This window comes from Manis javanica, chromosome 5, assembly GCF_040802235.1.
Source record: "Manis javanica isolate MJ-LG chromosome 5, MJ_LKY, whole genome shotgun sequence".
NCBI classification, from domain to species: domain Eukaryota; kingdom Metazoa; phylum Chordata; class Mammalia; order Pholidota; family Manidae; genus Manis; species Manis javanica.
The window spans coordinates 140,052,068-140,065,517 of NC_133160.1; the positions used below are offsets into that span (position 1 = coordinate 140,052,068).

The following is a 13,450-nucleotide window of genomic DNA, read 5'->3' on the forward strand; positions in this document are numbered from 1 at the left end:
TCACTAGGCAAGTTATTTAGTACTGAACATCATGAACCTCAGTTCCCTCCTCTGTGAAATGGGACAATAATACCTATCAGTCATGTGAAGTAATGCACGGAAAACACTTAGCGCAGGCCTTATGTATAGCATGCACTTCATAAATGATGGTCATTAGTAACACTGTTTCCCTTCCAAGCAGGTTTCAACCTCAGCCCTGCCCACAAATGGAAAGCTGAGGTGTCAACCATTGCTCACCTCTCCTTCCAAGCATCCAAGCCTGCTGCTAACACTGGACTGGGAGTCAGGAGAGATGAAAGGACTGAAGTGATGGGATGAGAATAAACGTTAGTGCTTTTGGAGGGCATGCCTCCATGGGCGTAGTCCCTAAAGCTGGGAATGGGGAGGAAGGAAGGGAGGATGCCGGCAAAGGAAAGACAGTAAGAAGCTCCGAGGACAAACTGGGCTGCACTGCAGCTGTGCCCACATCTGCTCTGGCCCTGCTCCTCACCAAGGCCTAGCTATCCTTTAACTCCTGCCAAGGCTCCTGTCTCCCTACCTCACTGGCCACCCTGAGGGTGAGTGGTGGAGAGAAGCCAAGAGCTTAAGAGGCCTTTTACTCTCCTAGAAAGGGGAGGTCAGCTCCTCATGTGGCTAGTTAATGAATTGGTTTCCTATTAATCAAACACCTACCCAGACAATCCCAGAGACTGGATTCTGCAGTGGGATGTATGGTATCTCAGTGTGGTATGGGTCACATAAGACTTGGGGAGCAACACTAGTTCTATGAGGATATAACTCCTACATTCTAAATGAATGACCTAGAAGACAACTTTGGAAACAGTGCACGCAGTAGAGCTGTAAGCTAAGGATGGACACAGCAAGACAAGTGGAGGAAGCATTTCTGTTTCTCCTTGGCAGGTGTGGCACTTTATTCAAATACTTGTGTTTAGTGCCCAGCAGGAAGTAAGCACAAGCCTCCACTGTCACCAGATGTAATTTCCTAAAAAGCCAACACAATCTCACTGCTCTTCTGTATAACCATGCTGGCTGGATGCTGTTGAAACTCCTTAATGTGCTATTCAAGGTCTTTCAAAACTGACCTGATAGGGCGTTTCATCTCCAGTCTGCCCCATCTTGAATTCATCCAGGCTCTGGCCACAATTCCTTCCCTGAGCATGTAAAGCCCACTATCGCATGCTTGCTGCTCCCTCTGTCCGACCTGCCTTTCCCATAGGCCTCCCCCAATCCCCCTGTGGCCTACCCAGCTTGTAATCATCCTTCAAAACCCAGCCTAAATGTTACCTCCTCTCTGAACCATTTCCTAGGTAGAAATAATATATCCTACCTCTCCAGCACTCTTTGGCTTCCCTATATACCACCATCACAGAAACCGTCCAATATTCCTATCAGGCAAAGGGTTAGCCCTGTCTGTAACCACAAGTCTACTATAGGGACCAGTCCTTGGTAGGGCTTGAACTTGTGTTTGTGAGTAAATTGACAATGAAATGAGCAACAATTGCAAAGCACTGGGAGAACCCAAAACATCAGTTTTGAAACAATGACTTCAGAGCTATGACTAATTTCACAACTTTTGTCATAGTTGATCATATTTATCCAGCACTAAGGCTAATACTGGGTTGAAGCAACCGAGGATCATCTGACAGGTTCTAATTCATTCCCATCAATTATTATTATTTATTAAGTTTTTGTCGGTCCGTAGGATGGGGTGGGAATGCATAGTCATGCTGTTTCTCTCTGAAGGATGGTTGGGAGCTGGTTAGCCCCAAAGGAAGCAATTAAGTCCTTGGGTTCTTCTTTTTGGTGCACTGAGGGATACACAGTGGGAGGGGGGGTGGGGGACCACCGTAGCTACCTCCCCTTGGGCAGCCCATATCACTCTACACTACTGTGAGTGCAGCAGAAATACAAAATACAGTCTTATTCAGGGGAATGCAGAATGCATCCTTGAGATCAGAGATGCTGGAAGGGAAGCAATCAGAGTATAAGTAAAGCCTTTCCATCTGTTACAGAAAAGAAGATTTAAAGAAAGAAAAACTTCAGTGTTTAAGCAGGTCTCATCATTTCCCCATTCAATGGGCTTTCTTTGTCTAATGGTATGATTTCTGATTTTAAATAGTGCACCTTTGATTTTTAGTTTCACTTTTGTAATTTTATTTACATCTTTTTAGAAGTAGACAGAATATTAATATAACCAATCTATAGCACATTCCCCTCACTGAAGTTCTAAAATATTAGCAGAGCATTACAATATGATGCTAATACAAATAGAAATGCATTGAATGGCATTTGAAATGATCTTCTAGACGGCATTTTAAACATCTAGCAGAAAATACTTTGAATTCTATAGAGCATGTGTATGTGTGTGTGTATGTGAGTGTGTGTATGAAACAGCTTGAGCTTTAATACACATACAATTTGCCCACTGAAAGTGTAGAATTTCATTTTTTTTGTACATTCACAGGATTATGCAACCATTACTAAAAACCAATTTTAGTTTTCCTTCCACCTGAAGGAAACCCCATACCCATTAGCTTTAACTCCCCATCCCACCCACACACAATGTCAAATCCGAAGTAACCACTAATCTACTTTGTCTCTATAGATTTGCCTATTCTGGGTATTTTATCATTAAATAGGATCATGTTATATGTGGTCTTTCTTTCACCTAGCATAATGGTTTTGCTTCATTCATGTTGTAGCATGCACTGGTAGTTACTTCTTTTTTATGGTTGAATAATACTATGTTGTGTGAATATACCAAATTTTGTCTCTTCATTCATTGGTTGATGGACGTTTGGGTTGTTTCCAACATTTGGCTGTTATGGATAATGCTGTTGTGAACACTTGGGTACAAGTTTTGTTTAGAAGTATGTTTTCATTTCTCTTGGTTATGTACTCAGAAGTTTAATTAGAAGGTCATATGGTAACTCAATGTTTACGCTTTTGAGACACTGCCAAATTGTTTACCATTTTACATTCCCACCAGCAATGTACGAAAGTTCCAATTTCTCCACACCTGTGCCACACTTATTGTCTCCCTTTTGTATTAGAGCCATTCTAGTGGATGTGAGGTGGTATCTCATGGTGGTTTTGATTTGCATTTCTCTATATACTAATGATGTTGAACATCTTCTCGTGTGTTAGTTATCGGACATTTATATATCTTCTTTGGAGAAATATCTATTCAGAAAGATTTGCCCATTTTTAATTGATTTTCAATCTTTTTTATTGAGTTATAAGATTTCTTTATTCTAGATATAAGTCCCTTCTCAGATATATAATTTGCAAATATCATATTTTCTTGCATTCTGTGGGTTGGGAGATGATACCATTTATAGGACAAAAGCTTTTAATTTTGATATAGTCCAATATATCTATTTTTTTCTTTTGTTGTTTATACTTCTGATGTTACATGCAGGAAACCATTGCTTAATCCAAGGGCATCCAAATGCTTTATCCAAAGATAAACTCCTGTGTTTAATTTTAAGAATTTTGTTTTAGCTCTGTTTATGATCCACTTTGAGCCAGCATAACATGGTTTTAATACACATTTATTGCTTAGTTTTAAACATGTTAATAATTCCAAAAATGTTAATTTTGGAATAACCTTCCTTCTTCTTCCCATTCTCCCTCCAAGATAGTCTATTACATTCTGCCATGTGCAAGCACCATTAGGCATAGAAAGATGAGTGACTCACTGTCACTATGTCAAGGAGTTTATAATATAATAGAAATTTAAAACATATACTCTCATAAGTAAGTGCCATGTATGAGACAAATTACTGGCTCTAGGCACCGCCAAAACATTTCTCAACCCATAGATGAGAGAGAGAGCACCTGAAGTCAGGGTTGTCATCTCTACTCCAGGAGGTACGGTTGTCACCATGATGGGTGTGAAGAAGAAGAAGGAAATACTGAATGCAGGCTGCAGGGAGGGCAATACTTTCGTGGAGGAAAAGGTGCCCAATGTGAGGACTTAGGACTTAGGGAGATGGAAATGGGCAGGGAGGTGAGCCCCCCAAGTGAGTGGAAAGAAATACAGCCAAGGCATGGCAGTAGGGAAGCACACGGAGAATTGTACAAACAACAGTCATCCTCTGTGGCCAGTGCAAAGGGATGGTGAAGATAAGTCAAACAGAAACACTGCTCCCCGAGGATGAGGAACACGGTTCCAGGCAAAGGAGCCTGAATCACGTCTTATCTTGTGGGAAGGCGCGTCGGGCAAAGTGAAGCCATGTTTGCACATGTTAGCCTCATGGCAGAGTCTGTAGTGGCCAAAGGGAAGGCGAGCACTAGAGCTAATCACTCAGCCATAAAATCTTAACTTTCTATTTATCTTTTCATTCACTCTTTATTTTTTCCCCTTAATATAAAGAGGGAAGTCTATTCCTGCACAGTTAACTTTAAAAAGAAATCATTTATAAACTGGATCCTCAGTGAACTATTTAAGAAAAGGTCCTCTCCTGTGGGTAACCTAAGGAAACATTTAGAATGGCAGGCTTGAAGCAGGAATCGTGCACACTTCATTGTAGGAAGTCAGCCCACCCAGCCTGACAGCTCAGTAGAGGCCATCAAAACATGGATTATTAAGAAAACACAATTAGGGAGCTACAAAATCCTCCAGGCAGGCAAGGCCATAGGTCTCTACCACACAAGCAGCTCATATTCAAACCTGTTACATGTATTTTTAAGTCAATTGATCATTCCAATAAACGTGTAATAAATTTGTTCAGGACGAAAGAGATTAAATCTGTGATTGAAGGGAACAGAAATCTAATATTTTTTAAGGCACAGATTGATAGGGTGAAGGAAATCACCACATTTTGAGGGAAGTGGTTCCTGAATTATAATTTCAGGATAAAATAAGTTTCAAATACATTTTTTGACAGCACCAAAACAAACTCTATAACTGTCCTACTGGGTGTAGGTCATGTAAAACTGGGTGTTAGGAGGAAAAAAGTTGTGACCAGGATTATATAATTTTTAATGGGCAAAATATTTGCAAAGATGGATGAAACATTTGGGAATGTTTCAAATGCATGTGCTCAAATACACACAATTAGTCCCTCTCCCACACCAGTAGACTCTGATAATTGATGCTAAAGCATAGTTTGAATGGGAACAGTAACACCTACCCCCCAACACACACACACACACACACACACACACACACACACACACACACACATACACATTGTGTTATGTCCCTCTTTTGAGTATGAACCAAAGGCTGTCTATTTGGTAAGGATTTTTCAAAAATAAAGAAGGGCAACCTGGGAATCCATTCTGCTCATCATGGGTCCTACAAAGTCACCTTCTATGTTCTTCATCTGTTTCATCTTTCCTAACAGAAGGCTATCAGGGATACTCAGTCCTTGCCTAAGTCCCCACCTAAGCCAGGCCAGTCTTCAAACAAAGAAGCAGTTTTTCACTGGAGATCTTTTTAAAAAGAGTGGGTTGAAACGTCCTCACTTGAACTTAAAAGCTTAATGAGTCTTGGTGCCAAAGACCTGGAGACAGGCCAAGTCAGCAAAGCCAGTTGTGATATGGCAGAAAGACAAGGGAGAACACTGCAGAGGAGGCCTATCAAATTCTTAACAGTCTGTACAGGCCAAAATCAGTAACGGCAAAAGGACCCATGTTTGCTGAGATTTGAGGCAGCATCTGGGTCAGAGAGAGCTCTAGGGAGAGTCTGAAGACGCCTTGCCCTACCACCCTCCGTCTCCATCTAATCATTATAAAGGGAGATAGGTAAACGTGACCCTGGCTGTCCGACCAGGGTTGCTGTGAGGATCAAACAAGGGATGGGTTTGCAAATACTGAGCAAAGCAACAGTGCCTAGAAGGCACCAGTCTGGGGTAGCCAGCAACTGGGGTGACCGTGCGTCCCAGTGTACCAAGGACAGATGCAGATTCCATTTGTTGTCCTGACCTCTCAGCTGGTTAACAACCCCTTTCACTCTCAAAAGTGGCTTGTTTGAGGGGCAAACTATGTGGTCGCTCTACTTATAAGCCATTGCCTCAGACTAATCTAATTTCTTTTTTAATAATTTCATTTCTTGTTTAATAATAATAAAACATTGCATGTGTAGTTTCTATTAGATAAGTCTCTAACAATAGCCTGTTGAAATGATGCAAAAGCATGAGCCAGACACAAAATAATTAGATGGAATCATGGTCAGGTGTCTGGCAGTTTCCAGAGACGGCTAGTCACTGACAAAGGTTTCCAGTGCCTCCCTCTACCAGTGAAGCTTTTCCTGAGGTCTCTGCTGACCTCTGCCAGGTGACCTCCAGCTCTGCAGACATCTTCTTTGCTCCCTGCTTCCCAGGACCCCCACTTCCCTGGGTTTCCTCTCATCTCTCAGAAAGCCCCTTTGTGAGCTTCTCTTTCTTTCAGCCCTGCCCCTGGGCATGGACTTCTTCAAATTGAGCCTTGTTCTGCTGCATTTTCTTGATGTAATCGTTCCCTCAGAGAGACTGTCACATAACACAGGTTAGCCTTAATGTCCAACAATGGCAGGCAAATCCAGCTTGAATAAGTTACATCACTGGCTCACCTCTAAGCTCCAGGCGCCATCCCCAGCAGTCTAGAGGACTGTCCCCTGGGGTGTGCTGTCCTTTCCCCAAACTCAAGTCTGTCTACATGTCCAAACTGTAGCCACAACCTCTCTCAACAAATAGAGGACACTTTCCAGCTTGTATGGAGGGCCCCACCCTGCTTGTCATTAACAACTGAGACGTTAAAGTTATTTTTTAGTCTTTCCTTTCAGTCATCCATATCTTGTATCTTACCAAGTCCTGTTGATTTCTTCACAATTCTTCTCATTTCTATTGTTCTGGAGATCAATGCAAAAATCCTTCTATGGCTTACAAGACTCTGAGAAATCTTGATTCTGCCTACTTCTCCTCTCCATCCACTGTCATCTCATACCATTGTCTCCTTGTTTTCTACATTTTGGACAAATAAGTCTTCTTACAATTCCTCCAAAACATAGAGTTTCTATGTCAGGGATGTCGTCATGTTATTCTTTCAGTCTAAATAAAACATGCTCCCTCCCTACTTCCATCTCCCTTCCCTTTATCCTGGCCAATTCCTACTCTTCATTCAGGTCTCCACCTAATTGTCCCTTCCACAAGGGAACCTGAGGTTTCAACTCCAAGTGGAGTCAGCAGTAGATTCCAGACCTGATCAGGGCACCCCATTACATGAGCTTATTGCATGGTGTACTAGCCTTTCTGGTAACTTACCACACTCGTACGTGGGCTCTTAAACAGGTTAGCTGAATGAAGGAGGGGAAGCCCTCCTGCTGTCAGGCAGATCTCTTTCTATGTTCACATGCCACACACTCATTCCAGCCCCAACCTTTCTGCAACTCCTGCCCCTGTGTAGAATGTGCCCCTTCTCTCAGTCCATTCCCATCTGATATAAAATTCACTGGATGTAACATCTCCCCAATAACTGTCTCCCAAACTACAACAATCTCCCTTTGTTTAACTTCTTACTAAATCTTGGTAATTAAATCTTGGTCACTGGAATTTTCTCACATACTGCTTTGTACTGTTATTTAGCTGCTTTGTGTGTATCTTCAGTCCCCAAGCACATTATAAAAAACTCCTGAAGATCAGGCATCAAGCCTTACATTCCCTTTTATGCCCCTCAGTGCCTAATTTGGGGCTGTACAGAACAGGGCCCATACCTAACAAGTGACAAAATGTCTCCATGCAAAGCACCACCATCAACTCCCAATCTGTCCTAGCAGAGTAGTACCTGTCTGTGGTACAACACTTCTCAGGCTGAAATCAGTACAAGAATCCGAGACAAGCCCTTCTTCTTAGAATAAGCAGCTCATTCACCAGCAATGATGCAAACAAGTGTTTGCCAATAGATTTCTTATCTTCAGAAAATTATTCCAGCACTATAAGAATTTTGACAAAAATCCACTAAGATATTCTCCATTGGCTACTTATTTGCAGACTGGCATACTCAGACTTGGCATTCCATGGAAATGTGTGTGCCAGACAAAACCCCTAAGTTCACCTCTATACCTCCTAGGAAGATGGAGCTGTAATGAAGAATCTTGTACTTAAAGAAAGCAGATACTTCCCATCCATTGGGCTCCAGTCTTCAGGGATGGGTGTACTCTTTATGTAAAGTTTGTGTGTGTGTGTGTGTGTGTGTGTGTGTGTGTGTGTGTGTGTGTGTGCATGTGTGTGTGTGTGTGTGCACGTGTGTGTGTGAAGAAGCAGAGGGGGAAGAGAAGAGAGGAGAGAAGAGAAGGAAGGGAAAGGGAGGAAAGAAGAGGAGGGGCGAAAGAAAGAAGAGGATAATACTGATAATGACAGCTAAGATTGGGAGAAAGGTCAGGTCACTGGTGATTAGGTAGCCTAAGAAGAAATTTTCGTACCAGTCTTAATTTATTCCTCAGGTGTCTGTAGCAGATGTATTGTGCACTAGACCACTGTCCAGTGAGGGGAATACAAAGATAAATAGAAGCAGTCTTCAGTAAGTTTTTGATCTGGTACAGATCTTGCCTCTGCCTACTTTCCTCTCTACTCACCCTCATCTCATACCCCTGTCCACCCTGGAGACAATGAGGTGGTGCACTGTGGTAAGTGATAACACAGAGGTGGTACAGGGGCTTAGAAGCCAGGCAGGAACTCAATAACGCTGCCTGGGGCATTCTGGAACAGCTTCCCAGAAAAAGAAATCACAGCAGACTGGAGGAAGTGGGAGGAAATGACATCACCATAGAGGTCAAGGTTACTGTTTTCAAAACAATCACTATAGGCCCCAAGCTCTGCCAGCCAAAGCCCATTATTTACAGATGATCAGATTTGTAAGGGACCCACATTTTCTTGCCCAGTTTTTGATCACAGGCTAGGCAAGAATAGCTGGAAAGTAAAACCCCAGTTCGTTCAGCCTGCAGCTCGCTGGCAGTCCCAGAGAGACAGCTGATGGGCCCACAGTGACACAGAGCTGCACTGACTATGTCGTGCTCTGATTGACTTTCGGCCCATTTCCATTTCCAGCAATGGTAATGAGAATAGCCTGTGGTCCAGGGTGCCGAGCAAGCACGGGACACTGCTGAGCACTTTGCACTACTCTCTCCCTCACTGGGACCATATGAGGTAGTAATTTCCCCATTTCATAGACAAAGGGAGAAAAGTTGGCATCTAAGTGCCTCCTATGTTCCAAGCACTAAATACATATTATCAATTCATCTAATCCTCAGAACAACCCTATGAATTAATATAATTTTACATGTTTTTAGATGAGGAAGCTGGGGCTCAGGGAGGTTAGGTAACTTGCCTAAGGATACAGGGTAGATAAATTCAGCAGGCAGACTGTTTACTAGGTTGAACCATATGAAATCACATTTTCTGACTGTTTTTGGTCTCTGAACAAAAGTTTCATAGGATTAAACCTAAGTGTTCCCAAATCCATTCACTTCCCACTAGTTCTCTGATAAAAGGATTTGAACTGGTATTTTGCCACACTTGCTTTCTCTCTCTCTCAATATGCCTATTTTTTCCTGAACCATTTGCATCTAGTTGCAGGGTATATGAGTAACCCTTATATCATTGTTATAGCTTTTCTATCAGTTTGAAATTTTTCAAAATAAAAAGCTGGGAGAGGAGGTGATGACTTGTAAAGAAATTCCTGAGAAACTCTTTTGTAACAAGTTATTTGATTTATCCAAACAGCATTTCTGCACTGCCCAAACTCAATTACTGAACTTTATGAGGATAAATAAACAGTTTACATCCAAAATTAATTCCATAGTCCTTATGGGCTGGCAAACTTCTTCTGCAGAGGACTAGATAGTAAACATTTTAGGCTTTATGAGCCACATACAACTCTCATTTTATTTTATTTACAACCCATTAAAAATATAAAAGCCATTCTTAGCAAGAAGGAAGGCCAGCAACAAAACTGGCCAAGGACCATAATGTGCCAACTCCTGATACAGATGGAATTCCATAGAATTATTTCTAAATACTAAAGTCATAGGCAGAAAAACAAGTCAGAAACTTTCCTTTCTGGAGTTATTCCCAAGTGGTGTGATCTGGGGGCAGGGGCACAGATGACAGTCCTCGGTGACTCCATCCTGGGAGCGGCTTCCTGGAATGATTCTTTGCAGGCCTCCTTTCCAACCCTGATGTCCTTCAAGACATAGTGCAGTATTCAAACATTTCTAACAGCACTATACTTGTCAGAGGTTTGCAGCTCTGTCACACTTTGGACCCAGACCTTTAATGCTCAGCAGAGGCCTCGCATCATTTGCACATTTAACCTCCAAAACTTCAACTACACACACTTGGCAAAAACAATGGAGGAAGAGAGAACTGATTATAGCAAAAAACATCTACTAAAATCCTATCTGGCACATACATTCTATTTTATACTTGCTATTACTGTAAGTTATACATTTATGCATAAGTATCACTGCATACAGGGGGTGCAACACAAGCCATGAGTGCTGCCCTTCACAGGCAAAGTAAAAGAGCTTCCAGGGTGATCTTGATGCTCTCAATTTCCATCTTAGATGCTGCCTGTAGGTGTCAGTCTGTTCTCTCTCCTGCCTCTGTAGTCTTTAATAGAGGTTCACCACTCTCACTTGCCTCCTCTGTAACCACAGACTCCTACCCACTCAGCTGCCTCACACCCTTGCTCTTACTGGCCTTGCCTTCTTATCTTAAGGCCCCTGATGGTTATGTTTTTCCAAAATCACCAACCTATGTCATTCTTCATCTTCTGTCCAGCTGAGTCACAGTGGTTGTCCTCTGTATTGTCCTTCTCCCCACTTTCTAGGATTTTTGGCATCAATTCCATTCCACCCACTACCCAACCTCTGGCTTTTCCCTCCCATTAAAATCCTACCTCTAGACATGGGACAGTGGTTAAGAGCAAAAGCTAAGGAATGAGACTTCTAAATTTAAATTCATCCTATCTGTATAACCCTAGCAAAGTTACTTACTCCTCTGCCCCAGTTACTTCTATAAAATGGGCATGATAATAGCCCTTACAAACCACAGGTAAGTCTGGAACCTGGTAGGACTGGAAAGAGGAAAACCAGACTCTAGGCCCAGAAGATGCCCTTCTGTTTGAGGAGAACTGAAATTTTTCAGACTCATAAAAAACTGAGGACATTTTTAGTGAACAAAGAGCATGGTGTCTCTTCACAGTTGTAACCAACATTTATAGCCAATCCAACTCAGATAGAAAGATGAGAGTTTGTTGAACAAAAGGAAGAATTCACTGATGCTGTCATGTATTTTTCAAATGGGATCATAACACTGTTCAAGACACCAGCTGGGCTTCTATTTTGAATAATACAAAGTTGAAAAGGTCCAGTAATTTTTAAAAACAGGGTGTATATTATGAAAGCCCCAGTCACAGAAGAGATGAATTGCTAATTTCTGAAATTCGAAGTTTTAGAGAGTTCCCTATATTTTTAAATGTTGCTATGTAGGTGGTGACTATGAATTCGAACTCCTTAATCAACAGTACCCACAAAACTCTTTCTAGTTCTAGAAAGTGGCATAGTCTTAGGCATTCTCATGTACTCTCCAAAGACAGGTGTTTAAAACCTGTATGGACCCACTGTCTGGGCACCTTCACGTACCTGAGACCCTCCCAACTGAGTTTTCAGCCTTTCGGCCCCTATCATCAACCAGTCCCAGGCCTGGAATTATGCAAGACCCCCTCCTTGCCAGATTGGTCTCTAGATACAAATCCCAGAAGATATTCCCATTCATCTCTGCCTACAGCAGCCCAACATGCTTTAGCTCAGATCCAAGCTAACCATGCCCCTGCCCCTGACCAAAAAGGAGAGGGAAATCTTCCTCTGTCATTTTGGACCTTCAGTTTGTTCAGCTCTGGGGTCATGATTTTGTTTCTCATTGCTCTGTGGGTCCAGCCCTTAGAAATGTGTTTGCATCTGGTTTCTCTGGCTGCTGACCCAGCCTCTTCTCAAAGGCTTTGGCTGGGATTCATGCTACTGGCTTTCCTTGCCTCAGGCTACCAATGCAGTTCATTCCACCTTAGCAGGCTCTTTGCCAGGGCTGCCAGCTGGTGTCCCACAGGGAGGCCAGGACCTGACTCTGGTCCTCAGACTCCTTCACATACACCAGTGGACTGATCCTCCATGGTTAGAGGTCTTAGACAATAATCCATTTGTGGGTAAAATTACAATATTTCCAGAATCTCTTGCCTGGCTTTAGTGTATCTCTATACTAATAGGTGTTTCCAAGAGGTGGAGAGAAGTAGTCCAGCTCCATAGCAATCAGGTGATATAAATTTCTTTTTGAAGAAAAGACAATGGGAAACAAGAAAAAAATGCTGACATGAACTGTGTTGAAAGGGGCTGTGTAATAATCAACATCTGTATAGCCAATGTTGTAATTTTTAAAGGTACCTTAGCCATATTATCCTGTTGACATTCACAAAAAGCTTATCAAACAGGCAAGAGTTATAAATGTTTATGTTTCAGAAAGAAAAATATGAGACTCTAGGAAGTTAAATGACTTAAGGGGTGAAGAAAGGACTTAAGTCTCTGTCCTCAGGCTCTAAAACTTGTGCTCTTTCAAATACAGTGGTGGGTCTCAAACAATATTCTGTAAGCCACCAAAATAAGAGTTCTTTCTGTGTGATTCTATTTATAGGAAGTTTAAAGTAATGGAAAACAGATGCTATGGTGATAGAAATCAGAACAGTGCTTTTCTACACATGGTTGAGGTTGGGAAGGGACTTGAGGGCACTTTCCGATCCACATCTTGATCAGGGTGTAGGTTACATGCATGCTCATTGTTTTCAAAATCTACCAGACTGTATATTTAGGAGCTATGCATTTCATGTATGTACATATAACCTCAATAAAACAAAAATTACTATCCAAATTAGAACCTATTAAATAAATTTACAATTTGAAATCTTTAAGTTTATGTCCATCCATCCATAAGTATTAAGGCCGTAGATTATTTTATGTCTCAAGCCATTTCACAGAAAGCTCTTGAACCCATCATTACAGCAGCACTCTATGACAAAGCCCAGGTTCAAAAAAACAAAAATTAAACACTGCCATTATTGTTCACATTTGAATTTTGCCAATAGCACAAATTAAATATATTCAAAATAATTCAGGGAAGTAGCCCCAGTGAGGAGCATTACCTGGCATGCTTTAAGATGTTGTATGTAAATAGAAGCTCTGCTTTCACTTGGCATAAGCTTGTTTTGTTTGGGGGCAAAAGGGGAGAAAAGCTAATGCTTTCACCATAATTCAGTCTACATTCTTCCAATTACCTGGGCCTAAAATTTCTACATTGTAAAAGTTGTTTGAAGTTGAGTAACAACTACCAGGTATTTCCTCTTTATATGGTTTGAAATTGCCACAGTCTCCACCACTCCCTACTACTCACCAAGACTCCCTCACCTACTTATGTTTATG

At 41.8% G+C, this 13,450-nt stretch overlaps 1 protein-coding gene across 27 annotated transcripts in view; it reads right to left on the reverse strand.

The window, feature by feature from the left end:
• Window positions 1–13,450, reverse strand: part of LIMCH1 (LIM and calponin homology domains 1) — a 321,073-nt gene that overhangs the window by 179,761 nt on the left and 127,862 nt on the right. The gene's annotated exons all lie outside the window — the stretch shown is intronic.